The 25,811-nt window shown below is 45.6% G+C and overlaps 1 protein-coding gene across 12 annotated transcripts in view; it reads right to left on the bottom strand.

Annotated features, from left to right (window-relative positions):
- The window catches only part of HIVEP3 (HIVEP zinc finger 3), a 305,019-nt gene that overhangs the window by 249,455 nt on the left and 29,753 nt on the right, over nt 1–25,811 (bottom strand). For 4 of the 12 annotated variants that reach the window (XM_013095700.5, XM_038167237.2, XM_038167238.2 and 1 more), the window contains exons 1-2: nt 13,685–13,901; nt 10,282–10,390 (exon numbers count right to left, since the gene is read on the bottom strand). The gene's annotated coding sequence lies outside the window, so the exon portion shown is untranslated. Of the gene's footprint in view, nt 1–10,281; nt 10,391–10,527; nt 10,797–13,517; nt 13,563–13,652; nt 13,902–25,811 lie in introns of those variants that run through there. The other 8 variants (XM_013095706.5, XM_038167234.2, XM_013095702.5 and 5 more) reach the window with 5 other exon arrangements.

Raw genomic sequence — 25,811 nt, 5'->3', positions numbered from 1 at the left:
AGATGGGGAAAAAAAAAATGGGGGGAAAAAAATTAGATTTAAAAGGCTGCTCTGCTCTCCACCCTGATTCAGCAGTGGTTTACCCAGCTGCAGCCTGTTTACATTTCCAGCAAACTTCATCCTGAGCTCCTTGGGCCAGATATTCTAAGAGAGGAAAGGAACTTTATTTATCATGTACTAGAGAGCAGCACCCAGCGTGAGCTGCTCGAGCCAGGCTTGGAGTGAGATCTCCAGCACTGCACAACCCCCAGGAATTTCTGTAGGCATTTAATGGTGTTTTCTTTTCTTTTTTTGGTAACTTACTCTAAAAAATAGGCGTTCTATAAAATCCCAGAGTTTTCCATCAGACATTCTCATAGATACTGGGGTAGCAGTCAGGCTCCTTGCTTTCAGTATGAATGATAGCATCTACAAGAGAATTCAGAACTTGGCAAGTTGAAAGAAAAAGCAGTTCACCTTCAAGTAAGCACTCAGCCACTATTTCTATGAATAATAAATATATTAATTTATTACATGAATAAAATGCAGGAGAACAGAACTTATTAGCAGCCGCACTGTGAATAACCTGCTAGCAATCTAACACTTGAGCCTGAAAAAAACAGCCATATCTAAAAAACTGAAACAAACTTTTTCTTAGTTTTCTAAAGTTTTTTTTTTTTTTTTTTACGAGTTAAAGCAGTTATAATACCTGTAAGTCCTAAAACACTGCCTCAGTGTCAGATCTGCATGCGTCTGCTTTAATTATACATAGCAGAGATCAAAAACCAGATAATGCACATGGCAGAGCTCCTCAGGACAAGGCATGGACATGCCAGGTTTGCTCCAGGTTAGTCTTTTCTATGAGCCACAGTTTCATCTCTAATTTACTTGGGTCTGTTCCAATCCCACCACTCTATACAGTGAGAACAGAGCTTTAGGTTAATGCTACCTTGCATGCATCGTCACGAAAACCCACACGGTTTAATGCAAACTTTGCCACAGTGCTCACGATAAAGATAAATTTCACTGAACGGCCAAAGCGTCGAGGGTGCAAGTGGGATTTGAGCAACGTGCCAGCTCAAAGTGCTGAAATGAGCAGAAACTGCTCTGGTGTGCAGGCTGCAACCTCCCATCTGAGCCCGCAGCACGGGAGAAGTGCGTCAGCTTCTTCTCTTGGTTAAGGAGCCCGAGCAGAACATTCCACCGATGATATCCTCCTATGTCTCTAATACTTTTATTTTCATATTTTCTAGAAAAATAATTCCCGGCGATGCTGCTGCTTCACCTCTTGATTGGAGCAGAAAGGCTTCAGTGCCATTGTGCTCCAAGGGAAAGCAAACAACTCGGCCTTTCAGGGCTGGCTGGCGTGGGAGTGAAACTCCACCTCACTTAAATTATGAAAAACAAAAGCAAGAGCCCCCAGCTCTGAGCCTGAATTACTTATAATTTCCCCTTGCAAAGCGAAGGAAGTATTAGATCCTACATTAACACCATGAGGATGCTGTAGTACAAAGCCCGCAATAATTAGAGAATGTCCAAATTAACAAAAGTCGCAGTCTGGACTCATTCCTCCATTTATGTACACTTTTAAAGGGGTTTAATTAAGCTACCACATCTTAAGATGGGATTTTCAAAGCTATATAAGCAAGTCATAAGAATCCAGGCTGCAAAGGGCAATTCAGGCCACCATGATTCTTTGAAAATCCTTAATTGGTGTAATAGAATTTATTTTTCTCCTGCAAATTAGACGTATATTTAGCCAAAATAACCTGGAACAGCATACAGAAATTACCGATGATCATAACCTGAGGGCAGAGTTAAGGTTACAGAGTCAGGATTTACTTATGTTCACTTGTCAACTCTTCAAACACCCAAAACACAGACATCGCAAGACAGACAAAAAAGGGAGTCTTCCAGAGCCGTGGCTGGGCAGAGTTGCCCAAGGATGACCAACATACCCATGAAATCAAATCAAATAAACAACCGAATCTGAGACTGGCCAAATTCTTTCACTAAAGCTTTAGATCTGTTTAAGGTATTTAAAATAATCTAAGTCTTTCTATTGGCACAAGCTGTTTAAAACGATCTAAGGCTTTAGATTGGTTTAAGCTGCTTATGCAGCTTTAAGGTTTTAGAAAGGTTTAGACTGCTAAAAACGTTCCCCAAAAACAAGTGGGGTTATTTGCTGGAGCTAGTCATACCACTTCATGGATCCGGTACAAATATAGAAATATACACACAGGAATAAAATTTTGTTTGCAACACTCCGAGTCAAAGTCAGGCAGGGCTAAGTCTACAAATACTGAGTTCACACAAGATTTCTGTTGGCATAAGTTCGGGTTCTGGGAGCAGCACACCCTAGTTAAAGCACCGAGACCTCTGTCATCTTTAGGAAAAAAATGTACCATAGGAAATTTCATGAAACTTGAGGCAACAATTCCTCCCTGTTAAGAAAAAGCAAAGAACGTGAGAGCATGTAATCCCTATAAACTCAGCTGGCCTCTCCCCTTTCCCACCTCTGTATCAACGTTGGTATCCCTTGCCGCACTTCCCTGAGGATTACAACCACTGTCAGTCTGTTTGGGGTTATGAAATCCAAGGTGCCCATGGGATGCTCAATGACAAGACCCCATTTGCCAGGCAGGTCCTTGCCTCGAGCAATCCCTCTGGACTGCAGTGGGTGCTGGAACCCACGCAGCCATTGGAGTTCTTCCAGGAGGCCATCACAGATCCCGCTCTGCTCTTCTGGGTTTTTGCAACTGGGCTCAAAACAACCCTAAACCCCCCGGGGGCTGCAGGCTCTGTGCCCCCCAGCCCCTGAGATCAGAAGCCCAGAGCAGAGCCCCAGCTCCTGGAGCTCAGCCACAAGGACGGAGTCACCGCCTGTCCCCTGGGGAGCTTCGATTTCCTTCCCGAAACACTGCCTGGAAAATCAGGGCAACGCTCCTGCTCGAGGGCACACCTTTCATAAACAGTTGCAAAGCCAGACCTTGTCTCTTTCAGCCACTCAGATGTTATCTTTCCAATTTTCAGTTTCCCTTTCTGCCCCACAGAGGGGACAGTCCCATCCCTCTGTACCATCTAGATGCACAAAATGCAGTCACACAGGGACAAAGAGCCTTGTATTTATTTTTTTTTTAAAGCCACTTGAGCACAGGCACTGTGGTACACAGCCACCCTCCGCTCTCATTTACACAAACATAAAGGCAGAGCATCTGGCCATGTGTCAAAAGTCTTTAATTACACGATCAAGCTTATCTTAGATATTTATTTATTGAAAGTTGTAAATAACACAAGATTGCGTTCTATCTGATAAACGCCACTCGCACAAAGGGAAGTTAACATTTCTTATTCAACCTAATACTTATTTATTCCTTTTTTTTTTTTTGATTGCTTAACTTTGCAACCTCCATGCAGTATCAATGCAAGTATCCTCCCCACGTGCTCCCACTGTTGCCTATCACTGTTGAGCACCGGGTTCATTTTAGGGTTTTTCAGCTGAGCAGAACTAAATATGATTTTTCATAATAAAGTCATTCATCCCAATCTGCATTTTTAATTTGGGACTACATTACTTTGGACCCCAAGCAGCTTTTGCAATGGCAAACTCTGAGCAAAAACAGCTAAGAAACATATAAATGCTGACAAAAAGAGCAACAGAAACCTATCCTACAGCTTCCTTAGACAGCTGCCTGTCTGGGGATCATCCTGTGATTTGCAAAATCTTCACAAGCAATAGCACCACACCAGGAGACCGTGCTGGGAAGCACAAGGCAGCACCAGAACCAATGAGAAGATTTACCCAGGGGGGAAATTACCCCATAGCCCCCTGATATGTTCCTCTTGCCATTGACACAGGTCCTGACAACCACAGGTACAAAAATCAGAACCTTTGCTTAGCTTTTATCATAAACTTGTCTCGTTCAGTATTCATTAATAAGCGATATTTCTTGAAAATTCAGTATTTGGGGGATTTAGCTACCTTCCTGGTATTCCCCACGCAAATTCGTTTTGCAGAACACTTTCTAGCTCTGCTGCTATTTACATTGCCAGCGTTTGGGAGCATCAGTCCCCGCCAGTTGACAAAGCTGTTCACACTGGAGCATGGAAATACAAACGGTACCAGTCAGAGGTGAAGTGAGGACAGAGCTTTTCTCTGCATTACCCCCATGTACACAGCCCATCCCTGCAAAATAAACTTTTTGCACAATTCATGGAAGGGCATCTCCTTTGTTTTTATAACCTACTCTGTATTACAAAGCACCCTGGAATCTCCAAGACCAGGATCCCACAAAGGGACCAGGGTCTGGACACAGGCAGCAAGAGCCTCAGCCCTTCCCTGAGGGGCCATAACATGAAGCCAGACGTTATCCCATTTACTGGTGCAAAACAAAGGTACAGAAAGAAAGAAGAGTGGCTAGAAGTGATGCCAGGGGGCTCACACCAGGACTACTAATACTAACCCCAGCTCTGACCCAGCCACCCATACCACCAGCCTCTGCATTTTCCCAGTATCCAGCCCCAAACAGCTCTACCCTCACACAGGTGGGGCAGCTCCCCAGGCAGCAGCAAAATGTTTTTGCTTTACAGCGTGATGCATTTCTGTAAAAACCAAAATTGCTTGCCTTAATCTGCCTGTAGTGCAGGGAAACCACAAGGGAGTTGGGGAAACATCAGCGCAAGCATCCCCATCGCTGGAGGCAGCGCTCAGCCCCTGGGGAGGGCACACGCATGTGCCTGGCTTTGTGGACATGCAAGGGCAAAGAGGAGGAAGAAGAATTTCAGATACCACGCAACCAAGGAGCACAGCTTGCAACGGGACTTTGGCTTCCATGCCGCTTCATGGGAAAAAAGTAAATCCCATTAATTCTTATAGCACAGCATAACAGGGTAAAACCATTTTCTGCCCGTACTGAAAAGCACGCCCTTCGCTCTCACATACCCAAAGTCCACATCCAGCACTCCAAAAAGCAGCTCACTCGTTACAACAGCAACACCTTCCATTTGTGACCCTATTTACCTATTTAAGGTCTGCGGGTTACATTCCGCCAGCAGTGCCCCTGTGCCCCCTGTGAGCTGTATGCCCCATCCACCTCCCTTCTGCTCGCTGCTGGATCCGGCCCCAGAGTCATTCTCACTCCCCCCCTGCAGCGGGTGCTCTTGCTGCCCTTCTCGTGGCACCACACCGCCTCTCCTTGGAGGCAGGGAGCCACCCTAAATATTTTCCTTCAGCCTTCCAGGCGCGCACAGCACCTCTCCTTCCTTTGCTAGGCAGCACGCTTTTTTCCACCGTATATCATTACTGCCTGACAAGTTCAAGTTATAATCAAACGCAACTATCAGAAGTTGCCCACGCTTACTGGAGATGTCCCAGCCGTGCCGGGTCGCACACAGCATTAATTTCTAGCAAATACAGAGAAGAGTTTTCTGGAGAAACCTGGCCAGACTGCTTCTGTACAGCCATTAAAAACACAACAGCCTGTTTGGCTCGATAATTTTCGCTCCCCCCTAAAATTCACTATGGTGCCAGGACCAAAAATAAATAAATAAATAAATCAGGGCAAAGATATGAGTTATAAGCAACCAAAATGAGGATGTCAGCATGGGAACCCACCTGCAGCATTCAGGACTGCGATCCTGTCTGTGACAGCCAACGAGGAATCAGGTGGAGTCCTTGGGGAGAGCGATGAGGGCTAACAAGTGTGGCTTGGGCAACTAAATCTTATGGGCAACTGGGAACTGGCGTTGGAGGATTGCAAACGGCTTGGAAACGGAGGATGTAGGACGGATGCAGGTAAGAGGGACCGGGACCGAGGCAGGAGGGGATGTTGCCTGCACAGCTGGGCAAGGCACAGGGCTCTGTCCTTCCACACACGAGCATTTATTTAGAAAACCCCACAAGCTCCAACCACACCTCCTTGCCATTTTTGCCTTTGCTTATTTCTAACCTTCTAGACATTTTGACTTCAAATTCATCATTCAGCAGGAATGCCCGCTGGGGTATATAAAATATGCTTAAGCTCAAAAGGCACCTAAAAAAAGGGGGGGGGTTAAAAGTTTTGTTTATAGCGGAGGTGTGTTTTGAAGGACTCTGAGATCATCCCTGACATCATTACAAGCAGCGCTCGCCTTTCTCGTTCACACTTTAACAGAATGATAAATTCTGCGGTGACTTATTTTCAGCAGATTACTCGTTACATCAGGGTTTACTCACTCCTTTTTACCGGCAGCCCCCAAACGGGGGCCGTGAGTCAGCAGCAGCCCTGGGCCCTTCCTCCAGGGATGTGGGAGATGGTCCAGCCACCCGCGGTTCTCTCCTCAGCCAGATTTTATTGACCAAGCTCCTTTAGAAGGTGCCCGTGCATCCCACATCAAGAGCTGCCAGAATGTCGAGATGGCACATGGGAGGGGAAGCGAGCAAGAGGCAGTCTCTCCATCACGTTTTTGTCCCAGCTGTAAAACATCTGGGGCGTTTGAGAGGGTGCTCGACTCATCCAAAGTCCCGTGGGATTCCCACACGGGAGCCCTGGGGCAGCAGGGCTGTGGGATCATCCAGCTGCAGGGTGAGTGAGGCTCATCCGCCAGGACCATTAGGGTCGGAGTCATTAGGGCGTCCCGGGCCACAACGACACATCCAGCCCCAGCAGGAGCTGTCCCAGCAGCTATTTCTGGGGCTCCCCCTCCCTCCGCTCTCAGGGGACACCAGCAGCATCCCACAGCCCTTGGCTACGAGGGCTTTCACACACGGCTTGCTGAGCCCCGAAGCTGGCCACACCACACGCAGTTATTCAAGTTTTTGGTAACAGCGACTGGTCGCCTCATTCACCTCCCACCAGCCCAGACTCCACCGCAACCCCAGGAGCCAGGGCTGCTCCTGCTGCTCGCAGCATCATCTGCACAAACCACATCTAACCACGTGGAGCGTCTGTACAGCAAGAGACATGATTCCTGCCTCCCCCCCCGTGCATTTTCCTCTGGCACCAGTGCCTGCCCAGCAAATACTCATCTAAAAAAACAAAAGCGAGCAAGCGCTGCTGTCTGCAGTTGGAGCTTAGAGTCACAACTTATTACTTGTATTTTCAATCTGCCAGGGACCCACGCTGAGATCTTGGCCAAACGACTCCCCGCTCCCCCACCCCCATTTCCCACACAGCAGAGAAAGTAAGACACGGAAAGGTTAAATGGGAACAAAAAAAGGCCATGCTGCTTTTTTCCCCCCACCTCAGTTCACCACTGAGATCAGAGTTGAGCAAATCCATGACTTACATAGCTGGTACATTTCCGCTCTTGAAATAAAAGTCTCCAAGCTTCTTAAAGAACTAAAGGAGATCGGAGCTATGAATTGTGCCACCCCTTTTGAAGCAAGACCAGTAATATAGCTAAACATGGACATATAACAACCCACCCTCACCTGATGATCCTCAGATAATGATGTGCACCTTTAAGCCATCAAGCAGATCAGCATGTTGGGATGTACAGCTCCTTGGTGCATCCATCCTAACCAGCATCATACGTCTGCCTCAGCTGAGCCAGCTGCAGATATTTAACTTTACATGGAGAAAGGAGATTTCTTTTAGCCACAAACAAGCCTAGTGTGGTTTGTGTTCCTACCAGCACAAGACAGAGGGGCTGTCCCCCAGCTGGTCCAACTGAAAATGCTGGGTTTAGGTCAGCATTAGGTTACTGATCTCCTGGCACCGGTACCTTCCTCACCAGTTCCATGTCATGAACAGAGATCACCAAGATTTTTGCTAATTGCTGAGCCAGCCCAGGGCCGGGTGGAAATCCAGAACTAAAGTGCACCCAAGGAGCCCTCAAGGCATCTGTGAAGCCCACCTACAGCCATCAACTTTCCCAGCAACATCCCCATCGCACAACTCAACCGAACAGGCCAGCCACGTTTTCCAGAAATGAGCCAAGATGCTGGAGAACCCATCTGAAAGCCACAGCCTTCCACGTCATGTACATTTACAGAAGTCTTACAACTATTTCCAGCAAAATAATTAACAGCTTCCTTTGTGAGCATGATACTAGCGGGTGACCGGGGCTCCTCGGGGAGTGACAGTCTCTGCCCTTGAGTTTCACTTCCCCTTCTTGGGAGGTGATGAAAGAATACAAGGCGGATTGACGCAGGGCCACCAGCTCCCACCGGTCCCAAGGTACTACAGAGACTCCCTAAAAGAGCAGCTCCACGTGGTGCTCAGCTGCAGCCAGATCTGCAGAGGAGCACGCGGGCTCTTTGCAGCAGGAGACAAAATTCGCTGTGTCCTGCTAACGCTGCCGGGAGGGAGGGTTGGGCAATGCAACGCACGAAGGCTTTTTGTGGCCCCAGAGCAGGAGCTGGTGCCTGACACCACGATGAGGCAATGTTTGGAGATGATTTAGTAGGAAAGGAGCCACCTCCCCTTCCTCCCCCTCCTGAGTCCCCAGCTTGTTTGGGCTTTTTCTCAGGAGCCTTCTCATCCAAACCATTTCCCACCAGCGCTGATGACCGCTGCCAACCTCAGCAAGCTCAGGGCTGGAGACCAGCAGCGATCTCCTACACGGCACCACCCCACAAAAAACCCACAGAGCAAGCAGGCTAGCCAAGGGGAAGAAATAAAGACCAACCCCCCTGTGTTTCATTGCAGCTGGGAGGAATTGCATCCAGTTGATTAGAAACAAATCTCCAAAAAGAAGAAAAACTAGCACAGCATTGGGTTCGTTGGTACAGCACCAAAACTGGCAAGAGATGAGCATCGCTGGCTCGGCATGAGGGAGCATGAGATCTGGGGGATTAAATACCTGCTTCCCTCTCACTGGATTTGCCATTTCTGGATGCCTGGGAGGATGAGGTGAGGAGGGAGATGCTCACACAGGGCATCAGACAAGACCCCAGGGCCAGGGACCTTTCTGCTACCTCTGCCTGTCCTCATGAGCAGATACAGACAAAAACCAGACTTAGAGGAGTGTTTCCTTACCACTGGGTCAAAAGCATACCTTAATCATACTTAAAATCATATTCTCCTGCCTGCACCCCACATCAAACTCAATTTAAAAATATTTGCCTTTAGAAGAAGGGAGCAGGGGGAGAGCAGACTACATATTCAGGTTTGATTACTTTATATCTGTCAGGTTAAATATTCACAAGTTCTCTTTCTAGGAAGCCTCAAGGGGTTGTTTATATAAAATAAGTATTTTATTTTATGTGCTGCCCACTCTCAGTTTGCACAATTAATCAGGGGTAAACTTTCTGCAGACCCTTTCCTTAACAGCCAAGCAAAAAAAAAAAAAAAAAAAAAAAAAAAAAAAAACAACCCTGCAAATAATCTTGCACACAGACATAACAGAAATACCTTGCTCTCAAACACACTTAAATACACCGAGATATAAACACAAACTTCCAGACAAAGGCCTGATTTCTGCCCTCAGAGGTTCACGGGGCTGGATGATCCCAGTGCGGGCAGGATTTGGCCATCGGAGAGGCCACTGCAGTCCCTGCTGCAAGCCCCAGCTTGCAGCTGGGGGAAACCACAGCAGAAAACCCGGAGCCTGAGCGAGAACCAGGGCCAGGTACAGCACAGGGCTGCTGCGGCCGGGGGAAAAACTCCAGCTGCCAGCAAAGGACAAACCTCTGAGGAGAACATCCCAGCGCTGCCCGGATGCCAACACCGAGCGCACGCAAATAAAATTAAGCAGAGGGAAAAGAGACAGGCTTTGTGCAGGCAAGAAGGTATTCAGGGATACGTTAAAATAGAGGTTGCAATATTAAAAAATAAATACAGATGTATATATATATGCTGTAGCATCAGGTAACGGTGGCTTGGCTATATGTGGGTGAAGGGAAGGGGAGCAGGGCCGCCCAGCATCGCCCCGGGAGGACGGGGCTCCCCACGGAGCAGCCCCACACCAGACCTGCACGCCGCAAGAAATACTGACAACCCACGCACACTGGGAGAAAATGAAGTTGCTGTCAACGGACGATAAATTCATGCGACAGGGAGAGCAAAGGAAGCCGGAGCGGGCGGCGGAGTCGCGGCGAGGACAGGGTTACGGGGCGGCTGCACGCCCGTGACACCGCTGAGGTTACCTCGGCTGGGGAGCTCGCCCATCGCCTGCCCAGTGGCCAAATCCGGCACCCGGGGATGTACACACACACACACACACACATTATATATATATACACACACACAGCAGCAACCTGACACCTTTCGGGGGGAAGCAGAGGCAAAATGGAATCTGGCTTGTGCACCCGCAGTACGGGGGGGACTGGACCATCTGCAAACGCGCACGCAACGAACAAAAAATCACCCCAGTGCCTACCTTTGGTGGGTGCAGGCAGCGGATCCGGAGCTGGCTGGGGTCGGGGGCTGTTCCCGTCTTTATGAAATGTTCGGCTCAGCCGGTGCTATTTGCATTCTTTCATTAGCACCTGTTTCAAGTGAGGAAGGAGAAAGCTCATTATGAGATCAGCTTCCTTTCAAAATAAATTATTAAAAATATAGAGAGATGCACGCTGCCAAATAATAATAACGCTAATAAAAATAAAAAAAAAAAAAAAACATGTACATTAAAGCCCCAAAGTAGGCAGTTTAATAATGGGAGATCTTGCAGGTTGTGAGCATGCTCCAGCCGGAACAAATCCTTCCTCTGTTATTCCTCTGAATAAAAATAAACCACGCTCAAGAAACCCAAACGGAAGCTTCCTCCTAGAATCCCTGCTGCTGAAAAATATGTAATAAATTCAGCCCGAAGACGCAGACTCTAATCAGCAGCTGTTTTCTGGATCCAAAGCCAGCCAAAGCCTCTCTTGTCTTTTCCCACTATGAGTCTGGGCCTTTTTGAAAAGGGTTTTAACCTTTTAAAGATACAGTGCACCAATTATCACTTCTGGAGGACCGTCACCCACAGCACAAATAAATTAATAAAGCGGCAGCAGTGGCACAGTTGGAGCAAGGGGGAGGTGTGGTTTGCATTAGCAGCCCTTCTACATTAATATCGTTATAGATTTTTTTAATAGGATTCCCCCCCCCCCCCTCTGGGGGGAATAATAATAAACAGAGAACTTGCCACTCGGCTCTTGGATAAATGCACAGTCATTATAAAAATGAACAGCTGCTGGATGCGATTCAGGGAGCTGCATGGCCGCTCCTGATCAGGGTTGAATTGGTTACCACTGATTTTTGGTATTAACAGTTTCCGTCCCAGGCGGTGGTGTGTGAGGGTTAATGACATGCAGCGAGCAGCTCTGTTAAGTGCTTCCCATCAAACTGAGGCTTGGGCTGCAAAGTTTTAGCTGAGCAGCCCTGGCACGGCAAGAAAGCATTCTGCAAGAGGTGGGATTTCGGTTTTAGCAAACCATCCCCCTCTTCCCCCTCCCCCCATTAATTTAAACCCGGGACCCAGGAGCAGGGCACAGCTCCCTGGGGACAGCACGGAGCCAGCTGGGGCTCCAGGGGGGGCCAGGCCCTCCTAAGCAGCAGGGCCCCAGGCCTGGCACCCCTGGGGGTGTCCCCTGGGGCCACGAGCACCCAGCCCACCTGGGTGCCAGCCTCATTATCCTGGGGAGCAGCAAGCAAGGGGCCATCCCTGGGTGCTGCTCAGTGGCCAGCCCTCTCCGCAGCCCCCGGGCACACAAACCATGGGAGTGAGCAGTCCTCCCTCCTTCCCCCCCCCCCCAACCTCCACTCCTCCTCCTCAGCAGAAAATCATCATATTTCATGTGTCGCTGCTCCAGCCTCGCCAATTGGCTGGGCACCCGCAGGCGGAAATGTCAGGAGCAGCCCAGCATCGGTGCCGCCCGCAGCCACCCGCTCCCCCCGGGTCCCCCTGCAAACCGCAGCCTGGGGGGCACAGGGCTGCCTCTCAAATCGGAGAAAGAGAGGTTTTTAAAACCCTCTGGCTCCGCTCCAGAGGGACGCAGGCTGCCAGCAACTTGACCTTGACATGCACACTGGCAAGGAGCGTTTTCCAGATGACGGAGACCCAGCCCAGAGGCTCCTCACCAGGCTGCACCCAGCAGTGGTCATGCCACCAGTACCGAAGCTCTCCAGAGGGATGACACCTGGCAAGCAGATTTTCATTTTTCCACCATTTTCCACATTTGATGTGATTTTTTACAGCTTGCACTCACTTTCTAGACCTTTCAGAACCAGGCAGATCAGCATGGTTCTTTATTTTATTCACTGGAGGAGGTGGGACTTGCAAACATTCAGGCTGAAGCTACCCAACGTACAGCAACGGCTCAAGCAGGGAGGCAGCCCGAAGCTTCTCATCTTCTGGTTGTTCTCAGAGCAGGGGGAAAAAATCAGTCTTTGGGAGATGAGGCAATGGAGTACAAGAAGCAAATGAATCCTTGTGAAAACTGGCATCTACCTCCCCTGCAAGCAGCATCCAGAAACTGAAGGGGGATGCAATCGAGGACACTGGAAAGTCTTCTGCTAAGGAGCAGCTGAGCCATGCTTTCATACTGGCCTCTGTAGCACACCGGGAGCGTAAAAAACAGGGGAAATATGACAGGCAGAAAGCTAACTTATTTTTCTGCCAAAAAAAAAAAAAAAAAAAAAGCATTATCACAAAAAAGACAATTTGAGTGTGGCATTTATGGCACAAAACAGCTTATGAAACCCACAGCTCTCTACTGATCATGAAGAAGTAAACAAAGTGATAAAATGGAAGAATGAAAACCAAAGCTTCCTCATCTGACCTTCTCAGGAGGAGCCCGAAGGCCACGTCCAGGCCCAGCAGGCAGCTCCAGGCCGGGGCAGCCACCAGCAGCCTGTGCTGGCCCCCACCTCCCCGTGGCAAGGCGAGTGCTTTGGCACAGCAGAGACTCATCACCACTGTGTGTCACTGTAGGCATTGAAACAAGTGCAGCAAGAGGGAAGAAAGCAAGATAATCAGGCCATTAAGCCAAAGACCACTGTCCGAGTCCACACAGACACAGCTCTTCATGTTTTTCTTCCCTTTCCCGATTTCAACAAGAAGGCATTTTGGCACATCAGCTAGTCTGTGCCATACATGAGAGATGAGCCAAGATTCTCCTGGCACCAGACTGCTCCATAAAAGAGCACCTGAGTGAATTAATTTGGTTATCAGCGTGGTGTCACCAGGTTGGCACCATGCTCCACCAAGGCCACCACCCTCACAAGGGCCCAGCTCTCCACATACCGCCATGTTCCACCGCAGAGACCTTGAGAAGTGACTTGTCTGCTCAGGCCTCATTTTCCACACCCACAAGTCACATGTGAAAATAGCTGCGCTAAGAAAGTTCACTGAAGTGTCAAGTTGACATTTGAACTCCTAAACAACCGATAGCAAAACCAGAGCAGCCGTCACCTCCTAACACAGTGCCCGGCAGTCTACTCAAAAGCCTCATGCAGGTAGGAGCAAATAGCCCAAGCCCCTGAGAACAGGTCACCACACTGCCCAGGGCGAAAGCCTGTTTGAACAAGAGATTTATTTATATATATTAAGGAAAATACACAATCAGCTCAAAAGCTGCAGTGGTTATACACCTCCACTGCTGATTTTGAGCTCCCATATCAGCCTGCATTTACCTGGCTTCAGCTCTCAGTTTGGAGACCTGGCCATTCTTAAGAGTGCTAAACAAGGAAGGCACAGAGTTGTGTTATTATTCCCCATGAAGTTTCAGTAAAAAGCTTCAAAACAGAGCAGGAGATAGAAGAGACAACCTGTTACCAGCTCTGCTCTTACAGGCCATTACCATGCTGCTGTTGTCTCCATAAGGGAAGGTTAAGTTTCTCTATGCAAGCTCTTTGGCTTTGATGCACATTCCTCCTTTATGATGACTCAAGCTTCCCTCTGATTTCATGTGATTTTTAAAGGATCCTTCCAGAAAGCCAGATACTAGAAGGCAACACAGAAGTTGCAGCAACAGCACCAGGAGAGCACAACCACCTGATCCCCATCCCCAGAAACAGGACTCAAAGTTATCCTGAAAGCAATTACTTAATGAGGTTTTAATCCTTTTCATGTGTGCCATGTTGAGTTTACATCACCCTTTCTTACAGAAAACAGCATGCATACAACATGCAAGTGTTTTGTACCAATTACCTTCATGCTGTTAGCCTTTATATTTTATTTTTAAAACAGTGATACAAATTCAGCTTTCCTCCACTATCCTGAAACTTTCTGAGCAAGTTCAAAAATCGGTATAAATCAACATTAATGGCAGGGAGAACTTCCTAAATAGCAATGCAAAGACCTGCATCGCAAGTCATCTGTGTCTTCATGCATTAAGTAGGCAGAAACAGGTCTGAAACCTGGGAGACCCCATCCCCTATGGGTGCTCCCTACGCAGCAATGCACACCCTCATTAGAGGCAACACGCTCCACAAAAGCTGAGTTATTAAGTTCTGCAGGGCTTGTTAGTTGGGCTCCATGCTGCACCCAGTCTTGCTGAGAACTTGCAGGACTGCCCAGTCTCCTGGAAAAAGCTGTTAGTTCTTGGGTGTTTTTTAGGCAGGACTTGCTGCTAACATATCCAACTACTGGTGTTATTTGAGAGGTCAAAGAAACACACCATATTTCCATCCTCCTCCTTTTTCTTCCCATGAAAATAACAGAAAAAGTTAATACAATTCATAATAATTCTTCTAAACCAGTTGATATTTCCCTGTTGATGCTTTTGTAAACCCTAAGATGCTTTAACCCTGAGTAGGTGGGGATGAACGCAGGCACAGGGAGCAGCTTGGTTAGAGCTTGTCCCAAACCCCACTGGGGTTATCTGAAGGAGGAAATATTCCCCCACACATTGCACAGGATACATCCTTAATGCTGCATACATGTTGTGCACAGTACAGCATGCATTGCTTAGTCGGTGAGGTTGAGCTCTATTCATGGGAATTCAGTTCAGCACTTTGGTTCTGACATTAAATAGGCATTCTCTTGTGAAAAATGACTAAGAAGCATGTGAAACTCCGTAGTTTTTGCCTTAAAGGTATATATCAAGCCTGTTCAACTGCAGGCATATAGTTGTATTTCCTTTTAATTACTAGCTTCAATAATGCTCCTGGGATCCAAAAGGCAAAGTATGGTGGCTGTTTTTGCTGTTTTAATTCTTACACTTTTTAATAAGCAATAAAAATAGATGCAAAACAGGGTTTTGATTTCAAGTCCTCTGCAGCCACTGCCTTCCTGGGACCTAACAGAGCAAAACAAAAAGAATTCCTGGTGCCACTACACAACACATTACATTTGGATTGTACTGCAGTTTAGGTAGATGCAGAAGATAACAGCATGTAGCAGAAGAAAGGATGAGTTGTAACCAGAGGAACAGACCACAAGGCTGTGAGTGCCATCAGAGCCCTGAGTGTTCGTGCTTTAACCAAGCCAAAGAGTTTGGTTAAACCCACATTGCTCGCTGCAGCTGGGGATTTGGCACAACAGCATAGTATGGAGCAGTGCAGGACGGAGAAGATAGGGAGGACCACTTTTTGCTGTTCACAGCTGGCTTTTTGTCTTGTAGAGTTACTGCTTGCAGGATAACCCAGCAGCCTGGTCCTCTGATGGACAGTGCCATCAACTCATTCTTGAAATTTTTTGAAAAATAAAAAAGCAATCCAATTACACAAAAATGAGAGCCTGTAGCAAGTGTCTATGGAGTTTGGGTAGGGTGGGCAACTGTCTCCATTTCCCCATCACTGCCCCACAGAAGGGCTAAAGTTTGTCCCCAGGAGGCTGAATCCCACCATGGAGGTGGAGGGTCCCAATCCACCTCTGGGGCTTATGGAAACCACTGGTGCAATGGGACATGGCTATGACAACCAGAGGTAACATCACCTGCCCAGAACTCTGAATGGGTGTCTCAGGGATGGTCATGAGCCTATTATTGACCTCTCTTTATAATGGAAATGATTTGTGTTTTGGTTTGGTTTATGTTTGGTTTTGGAGGGGGGAAGGCTGCATTTTCCCCTTTGGAAGGGTGGTAATTCCCTGCTACAACAAAATTTATGCATGCATTTTGGAGTATGCATGCATTTGCCTTGGATTCCCATTACATCATCTGTCCTCATTTTAGAATACAAATCTCTAAACATGTATACCTGTCTGTATGCCCAGAATGAGCACATAATAGCTATGACTGATTAAAGAACGGAAGTTTGCAAATTTTTGGATTATTACTTCTAGCTAGTTCTGTGATCTGAAATTGCCATCCGATACCAAATGACGTGTGAATCCCAAAAGATTCAAGTTTCAGATTAGAGAAATGGTTGATATTCAAGGAGAGTTTTTCCTCTCAATTTTCACTGAGCTTCCAACCTAATACTCCCCAGATCAGACATGTTTTTTTCTCAACTAAGCAACTGGTATAAAAATCTACCATCATGTCATGAAGAATGCAAAAGAACAGAAAAGACATCCATAAAAGCTCATGAGTGAATAGTCTTGATCTCATGTTTTTGTTTTGGTCACTAAACAGCAATATCTCACCTCAGCATCCATCAGCCAAAGTGACACAGGGATATGTAACACAGGAATATGAGCATCACCTCCCCACCGGTCCCCACAAAATTTCTCCTTTCTGCTCCCTTGCTACTGGCTGTGATGCTTCTCAGAGCACCTTGTGGGGCTTTTTAATGTCCCAATGGCACAAGAGGTTTCAATGATCTCAACTGCCAGGAGTAGAGGGATGAGAGGAATGAGCTTCTTCAGAAGAAATCATTTTGTCTAAGTATGGCACTCCAGTAAAGTTTGAAGTTTAATGAATCACATCATCATTCAACTTCACTTCCAGCCTGAATTGCATTAGAAAGGTCTGTAAGAATAGCTAAGTAGTAAGATGGGTTTTGCTTATTATTGTGGTTCTCCCCCCCCCAACTCCCTCTCCATTTAAATCATTCCTTGTTCTCGTCAAACAGAGAACATTATCAAATTCCTCTACAACATGTACAGGATTGTGTGTTATCCCTCTACAAAGATCCATATTAAACCAACCACAGACAATAACCTCATACCATTCAGTACAGGAAGCATCATAATCTGCCATGCATTAAAGGTCTAAAAAAACCCTGCCTAATGTTAGAAGAGTCTCAAGCTGTTAAGCCACTACTTAACTACGGTAATTCACCATGAAGTCTCTCCCATGGCACAGCTAGGGACTTGTTTTCACTTTCTAATAATGAACACGTGTCTCAGGCATTTAATGAGTTCCCGAAATAAGTGAACCAAAAGGCAGAATCCAAGAGGTTTCAGTGCCCAGAGAGATAAAATAAAAATAAATAAATAAATAAATAATCATAATTAAAATAGTGAATGGGCAGACGAATAAAACAAAGGCTTGGGGTGGTGATAAAATCATTTAGGTGGAATAGGGAGTGTATTGCTTTCCTGTCCCAAAGGGGTTTTGAGCATGACAGAAGGCAGCTACCCTTGCGGTACATACCTGGGGGTCTACAACTATCCCCCCCGCTTAATGTCTTGTATCTTCAGGAATACCAGTCCCTCATCGGGGATCCAACACAGCAGTTATTAAAAAAATGCAAAAACATTATGCACTTTGGTGGCATTTTCCCCCAAGGATATCAAAACACTGCAGATGTTAATGATACCTTGCTGGTTTATCACAGGATCATCTGTTCAAAGATATGCACAGAGAGGGACAGAGAGGATAAGTGGTGGAGAGAGCTTTATTTTGAGCTAGCAGGGAAAGTCTGTGGGTTTTGACTGTGAAGCTCTGCTACAGGGACTGGGCTGGACAGCCCACTCGGTTAGATCTGGAGTTACCATTATCACAGACCTATCACCAAGGTGGATTAACTTTTAAAAATTCTGGAAGTGTTTGGCCTTTATGTCATTTTAGTTCTTTTAATTATCATTAGTTCAGATGCCAGCAGGAGCATGTTTATATTCTGTTGCTGCACTAGAGCAGGAGTCAGGGGCCCACAAACCTGCGAACTGTGCAGCCTTTGCCTTCTGGTCCTGCTGCTGTGATAGAGGACACGCGGTGCAGCCTCCAGGCTTGTGCCAGCACGGTGTCGTGCAGAGGAAGTCTTGCCAAGCAGAAAAACCATAGGGCAGAGGCTTCATATAGAGAAAACCAGACCCAGCCACTATGAAAACTACATTTTATGGATCTAGATAAAAACTCTGCTGTGCTTCAGAGGTAACTGTATTTCTAAGACAGCAAAGTGCTTCCTTCCTAATCAGATTTGGAAAACTGGACTTAGTGCCTTTCCCTGCACCCGTCACTTCACAGTTACCCAAGTATAGATGTTCTTCCAGTTTGGAGCTGCAACATCTTAGAAGATTAAAAAATAGCAGCGGCTGAATCCTGGTCTTGTGGAGACACAACATACACAACATTTGGCCATGAGGAAGGATGGTCGAAGAATGCTGGGTTGCTCATAACCCCAAAGCCAGAATGTTTGGAAAATGGGACAGCCCAAGCTGCAGGTCTAAACTACAACCTGAGGATGGTCCCTGCCTCAGGCTGTCCTCTGAACTCAGCCTAAGCATGAGTGGCAGGAGACCTCATCCAGACCAGAACCACTCTAGGAGCAAGGAAGCAGAACAGACACTGCAGCCCCATGAAGGATTAGGAGGTTTGCATCCACCCTGAGCTAACTCACCTCACCAAATGTAACAACCAAAGGCAGCCCTCTGCTGTGGCCACGATGACTATTTTGCTTTTAAAATGACATTGACCTGAATGCCCCCAGCAAGTGACACTGCCAGTGACACCTCCCATATAATGGGGTCCATGGTTGAATTTAAACATCAAGTGCAGCAGAGACCTGGTGTTTGAATTTAAAGTATCAACATTCAGAATTAAAAGCACAAGTCTGCAGATGTTAAATGACAAATGTGGTGTTTCCTCCTCGTTTTCATGGTTTGCAGTTGCTCATCATGGTAAATGCTGCAGTGTAGGTTTCACTCCTGCAGTTCTTTCTGGGTGCAGTTTCTTGTGTGCACACATTAGGGAGAGTCCTTCCATTCAAGCTAGATAGTCCTGAGTAGAAAACACCTACACAGTGGGATTCAAAACCAGGCACTGAAAACTTTTGTTATGTTTGAGTTTCTTATTGAAATACTTCTGTGCATTACACTCATTGGAGTGTTTTAAACAGTAGAAAGTAAAAGACAAAAAAATTTGGAATTTTTAGGTTAAGATCTGCAGCAAAACTTTGTTTCAAATTGGGCATACAGAAAGAAAAATATATTTTGGCTGAAAGCCAATTTCTAAATTTCTAATTAAACTTTTTCATAGCCTAACCCTTGATAATTTATATAACCCATTACACTAAAGGGGTTTAGAGAGAGCCCTGTACCAGATCAGGCAGAAATAACTAGAGTTCAAAGGATTTGCTCTCGATTAACCCTAGAGAAAATGAGTTCAGCAACAAGCAAGGGATGGTAGTAGAAGGTAAGAACTCAGAAATGTATTTTAGAAGGCTGAGTAAACACTGGCTTGGTAGATTTTACCAGTCAGAGATAGGCCGGTAAAGTTGGTTATTCACATAAAGAAATATGAGTTTTACATTAATACCAAGAAGCAACCAGCATACAAGAGAATTCAAGCGTGTAAGAAGTCATATCTTTTTATTAAACTAACTAAACTGACTGGAACTGAAATAAATGGACCAGCATGCCTAAGCCCTTGCCTGTTTTTATCAGTCTTACCAGCTGGTCCACTGAAAGATATGGCCAGTCCTTACAAACTCCTTCAATATCTTAGACTAGCATGGTGACAGCAAAATACCACCTCATTAACATGTACAAAGCATCCATATTTGGGTTTTCAGAAAGCCTATTACCAACTTTATAAGCATTCCCTCTATCTTTAACATAAGATAACTCCTTTATTTCCAGCTAAACAACCAAGACTGCCTGTAGAAGCCATCACTGAGAAGAAATTAGTGAAAATATCCATTGCTGAAACAATTAAGTTTACATTAAATAACTCACATCATCACACTCAAGGGAAATGGCATATGCTGGCCTGGTTCAGTCCCAGCTGTGCTGGAGTAGGAGGTCCCTCCTGTCCCAGCCTGGAGAGGTCACCCTGCCCTTTCTGCCCCCAAACGCCAACCCCAGGCACCTAGTCAATCAGATTTTGCAGTGCCACATGCAGATTTTTCTGCTTCGCCTCACACGCTGCCAGCCGTGGCAAGTGAGAAATGAGTGACCGTCTCCTGGCTGAAACCCACGTCCGAGTTATTTATTGTTTTACTGCAGAATGTTCTACTACCAAGCCCTGACCAGGGCAGTGTGGAGAGGCTCAGCACCTAAGAGGGGCCTGGGGCATACAACAGCAAGAGCTGGAAATTAGAAATTAGGGCCGACATATGCAGAAGTGATTCTGGTTTGTTTAGCTGGCAGTTTAGGAGTGATACTCCTATGAATCAGCGCTGTTTTGCTGACCCTTAGCAGCTAGTAATTAAGTTTTAGTCCTGCATAGGAGCTAAAACATATTTACAGAATTAGCTACTTGCACATTAATGCATGTACATGTTTCACTGTATAAAATACATTCAGGAACATCTTGAACCTAGTGGCATTTCTAGTCCCAAATGCCTAATGGAACTGAGTGTGAATAGCAAAACTTAGATAAACTTATCAAGTTAATTGCAATGATACAATTAATAAAAATGTAATTTAAATTTTTGATATTATTCAAAAGGAAAAGCTCTGATAAATGAAGGCAACTTAGCAAAATCATTTGTGATAAGCTTAGGCAGGGGAACAGAAAAAGTGAATGGAGTTTCTTTAGCTAGTGGGTGCAAAGATTAGTAGGAGTTTGCATCCTGTACAAAGCAACAGGGCAGGGGAATCGTGAAGAAAAGCTCCAGAATAACTGGATAAGTAAATCTCTCTCAAAGGTTACCAGGTGTAAGCGTAGAAGTGGGATTACAAATAGAATCACTCCAAGAGTTGGACTTCAAATCAATTTCATGTGATTTTTAGAATGCAAACCAGGATGATTAAGTAAAATGCCTGATATGATGCTGAGAAACATCATCAATGAAATATCAGACAGGGCAAGTGGAATGACTGAGGAGACCAGAGCAATAACACCAGGATGGAGCCTCATGGTGCGGATGATGAGCAAGCTCATGAGCAAAAGAAGGAAAAAGCATTCTGCTGCTAGCTAGGAGTTCCTTGGTTAGAAAAAGAAGCTTTGGAAAGAGGCTTTGGAAAGAGACTTGAGTGTACAAAAGGGTGATGGTAACCAACAGGAAACAGAAAATGAAAATTTCATTTTAAAACATTCAGCAAGATGTGTTTCTTCAGAAGCAGATGTCAGAAGACATCCATGCTGCTATATATGTCCCTGGTATGACCTCACCCAAGATCTTTTTAACCATGTCGCAGAAATGATTTCTGCAAAGATGCCAAGAACTATAGCAATAATCAATCAAGCGACAGAGAACATACATTGCAATGGAAGACTAACAGAAGACCAGTTTGTTTGACCTAGCAAGATACAAGCTGAGAGGAGAAGAGCTGTTTCAAGGACAATATTGGCACAAGATCAAATAGAGATAGCACAGCCAAGGATTGAATTTAGTCTGGAAGTCTGGCATAGCCTTCAATGTTTCTCTCACAAGAGCAAAGGCAAAAAGCTACAAGAGAAAACCTGGTCCGTTTGCAAGAAACCTGTAGTAAAGTCTTGGCTCTAGGTCAGAGCAGGTGCTGCTTGGCCCATCTGCACACACCAGGGTTTGGGCTCACAGCAAAGTCCCACCACATGCTGTGGTTGTCTGCTGGCACGATGATATCCCAACCATCCTCAAAGCAGGAGCAAGAGCGTGGTTCCTCCATGGCTTCAATAAACCGTGTTTATAGTGAACGGTGTAGGTTAGCTGTGCATAACAATACAGGTGAAAAATATTAAAAAACCCACAATGGAACGAGGAGGAAACAAGAAAAATTCAACAAGATTGTCAAGGATAAACATCAACTGCGGTGCAGGAAGAAGCTGGCCTGCTGTGAGAGCCAAAGTCAAACCAAGCCAAAACCAAATGCAAACCTGCAGCTAAGACAAAACAATTGGATTGCACTGATCTGGAGCTGGGCTAAAAGTCTTTGTTTTCTTCAGCAAGTATATTTTAGAGGACAGATTCTTGGTGTAAGTAGAAGATTTAAACCATATTTAGCATTCGCTTTTCTTTTGCATGGCTCAAAGATAAACAGTCCCACTGGTTTGTTTGATTCAGAAGGAACAAAATAGCACTACTGTTAAATTTTTAAGGTGAGAATTCACACATTTTCCTTTGTCCAACACTTCTTATTCAAAGTAACATCCTGCTCAGATCAAGAAAATTTTCTAATTAGAATCAAAACTGCATCAAGCATCCCACTATTCATCTTGAGATTAATATTTGCACAATAATGAGCTTGACGTTTATTGCAGCTTGACCATTGGAAAAAGCAAACCAACTTGCGGTTTACATTTTTTTTTCCTCTTACCTCGAGTTCTGATAACATTTTGCAGCTTCCCATCTAGTCAAACTCTGTTCACTGTGAAAGTCACTTTAATTGAATCTGATGGCCAGCAGTTCCAGCCCATAGGCTAGCAAACCAGCACAGCCCCTTCAAACAGGGATCTGCCCCAGAACAGGCTGGGTGCATGTGGCTTGAACAGAGTATGACATTTCCTGCTGTTACAGCAAAGCACATCTGAGAGTCAAAAATAACATCACAGCATGGAAAATCTATGCTTCCTCCTGTTGACCCTAATCCAGGTGAGCCCAGCTGTGGCTGATGGAAAATTAAATATTAGCTTGCAAGTGTTGCACTAGCCCTATTAGGGGTGGAGCTAGCAGTATCATTTCGGAGACAAAAGGAAGAAAAAAAAAAAAAAAAAGCTATTTTATGAGGTTGGGAATTGGATTTCACCCTGAAGGCCTGAATTCAGAATTAGAAGTTGCTGAAGCCAAGTTTTTCACTTCTGGCCCTCCAAGAGCGCTCTCTAATTTCTGAGGTCCCAGGCTAAAATGCCTTTGCCCAAGTGCAAGCTCTGGCTGAAGTGCATGGCAGCTGTGTTTGCTTCTTCTCTAAAGCACCAGGTCATAAAAAATCCCCACAGGCTGGGCATTTGTTATTGACATTGCTCTTCGCTCAATTTTATCAACTCAGGGCAACAGCAACAGCAACGCCATCTCAGATCCCTGGACTAACGCATTGCTGATCCTCAGCCCTAGAGAAGTTTATAAATAAATAAATAATCCTTCTGTCGGAATGGGTTTTGAACAATAAACAACAAATGACGGGTGATGACAAGGGGGTATAAACAACGAATAAGATAAAATACGGAGAAACTAGCCAGCCAACTGTCCTGTGTAATTTCTGCAGCAAGAGTCCTATTGCAACTCGTGCATGAAAATGAATTTGCAGACTGCACCATAACCTCAGTTTTGGCAGGAGAGTTTTACTCGTGAATGCTGTATTCATTCCATTTCGTTTGCATGGGATATTTACAAGAATTACATTTGAAATGAGAGGAAAACAATCCTCTCTTAGCCATAAAGCAGTGTTAGGAATAAAAGTGTTAAGTATTTTCAAATGTATCCAGCTATAAAACTTATCCAAGTACCTCTGACAGAATTGAGATTTACTGACAAAAACAGTCCAACAAACATGATTTGTGGATATAATTCACATGTCTATAAAGAAAACTTTTGCATCTCTTAGAAAGTAAATGTTCAGGGTCACAGCTTGGGTCCTCTCTGCTGAGTAAATTGCTGTCAAAATAATGGACATTTCTGTGATGAGAAAGCCAACAAAACTTGAGAACATGAGAAAGAACATGAACAGGAGAGAGCCAACAAAATCTGAACTCTTTCTTGGGTTTCTGTAATAATCCTTAGGAAGGGTTATTACAGGGGGAAAGTGTGTGTGTGTGTGGGGGGGGGGGGGGGAAGGGGAGAGGGAAATCAAGCTAATGCTATTACTGTAACTAAGATGTAAAAATGTTCCTGTTTCTTCTATGACATTTGCACACTTGAAGAGAACTTCCTACAGGTCAGGGTCATTTAGAAGAGCGGAAAAGGAGAAGCAGAGAGGTTGCAGCCTGGTGCCTACCTCTCACGTGAGGAGCTGTGGCCCTGCTGCCTGTCCAGGGGCTGCGGCGCTTTGCAGAGGTGCTGGGGGTGCAGCACTTTGTGCTCTCCCTGTGCACATCTCCACAGAAGCACTCTTGCCTGCAGCAATCCCTTGTGTGTCATTTTGAAATACACTGTATATAGATACGGACTTTGTAAGAGTACTTTCTGTAAACCACTCTTAAAACATAGACCTTTTTTTTTGCTTCATTTGCCAAGTAATATTTATACAATGCTGTTCGTCAGAGAAGAGCTCAAATCAGTTAAAGAGAGACATCCAGACCGGTGCTTTGGATCCCTCTACTTCAGAAGAAGAAAAGGAAAAGGAAGCCCACTAACACAAGAAAAGGAAGCCAATCATCAAAGCAGGAGAAGACCCTTGTTTTTTTTCTGAGGGGATATCATTTGGGCAGAGGTGCTGGGGAGCCAAGGCTGAGGACCAAAGTCCTGCTCCAGCTGGACCTCACAGGTTGGTGCCTCCAGCTGTGTGCCCCCACTCACCACCACTCTCCCTCCAACAGCTGGGGAAACCAAAGGCTCCTCACACATCATCACAGTTTTATCTAACCGTGCATATATATCAATGAAGAAGCAGTCTGAAAAATCTAGTTGCATAGGGTCATTTGAACTGCAAGCCTCAGCTGAGCTGCAATCAGCTGCACAGACAGCCACTGTCAGCAGGAAAGCTGCTCATGGAGCCTACAAGTGCTACCTCTGTATGCAGCATTTGGTGCACTGTCATCATTTAGTAATCAGATTTCATATTTTTTAATTATTTTTCTTTGCAATATGACTCTACAAGTTCCACCCTATCCACTCCTTTGCATTTAAAGTCATAACTAGCCACTTGTTTGTATTGTCTCTCATTAAATTTGTCTCTCTTGTATTGGAGATTCCCATAGATGTTTTCCTATTGACCATATTCTGACTCTAAAATCCAAGGAGAGAGCAGCCAAGGAAACTTGTAGTCAATGAAAGTGCACTGTCGCCATCTACCCTAGCCTCTGACCTTCCAAGGCAGGAGGTTTTCATTCATTTTGCTCCCTTCTGAAAGTTCAGGAGCAGATGCTTTAGGTTAGAACTAAGCCCTCTTGAAAGAGGAGGCTCTCTCCAAGAATAAATTTAAATTCTCCCGTGCAGTCTCTGCACATATTTGTCATCCTATCTTTCCCAGCTTGGATTAATTAAAAAAATAAAAGCACAACTGAATCTGGAAGTCAAATTTCTCTGGAGTGAGAACTGAGGGTTCTTAATTCCAGATCCACTGTTAAATGGTAAAGAGTAGCAAGAAGCAATGGATAATTACCTCCAGTAATCTTTACCTCCAGCAAAGAGCCTCATGTCAGCCCCCCTGCTGCTCTAACACCAAGGTTTCAGTGGTCATTTCCCACCAGAAACCTGTCCCTGTGCTGGTGCAGCCTGCAAATAACCCTAGAACATCCCAAAAGGCTGGAGACAGAGGAAGCACTGAAGTAGTTTTACACTGACAGCCAGGAGAATTGGAAACTGAAACTCCGGCGTGCAAACACCCAAGCCAGCCTCACAGCTGCTGGACGAGGCATCTCAGCAGGATTTCCGAAAGAACTAACTCGCACAATGATTTGCAATATTGAGTCCTGAGAATGAGAAGGTTTCAAGGCAGCAGCCTGCATGCAGCCACAGATGGGCTTGGCAGAGGCAATCCCAGTGAAATAACACCCAGTGATGCAATGGATCTCCCCAAGTAATAAGGATAAAACAAGACTTTGCCCAGCTTGAAATGCAAGTCCCTGCAGGTTACTGTCA

This window comes from Anas platyrhynchos, chromosome 24, assembly GCF_047663525.1.
Source record: "Anas platyrhynchos isolate ZD024472 breed Pekin duck chromosome 24, IASCAAS_PekinDuck_T2T, whole genome shotgun sequence".
Taxonomy (NCBI): Eukaryota; Metazoa; Chordata; class Aves; order Anseriformes; family Anatidae; genus Anas; species Anas platyrhynchos.
This window is presented reverse-complemented; position numbering and strand designations above follow the sequence as displayed.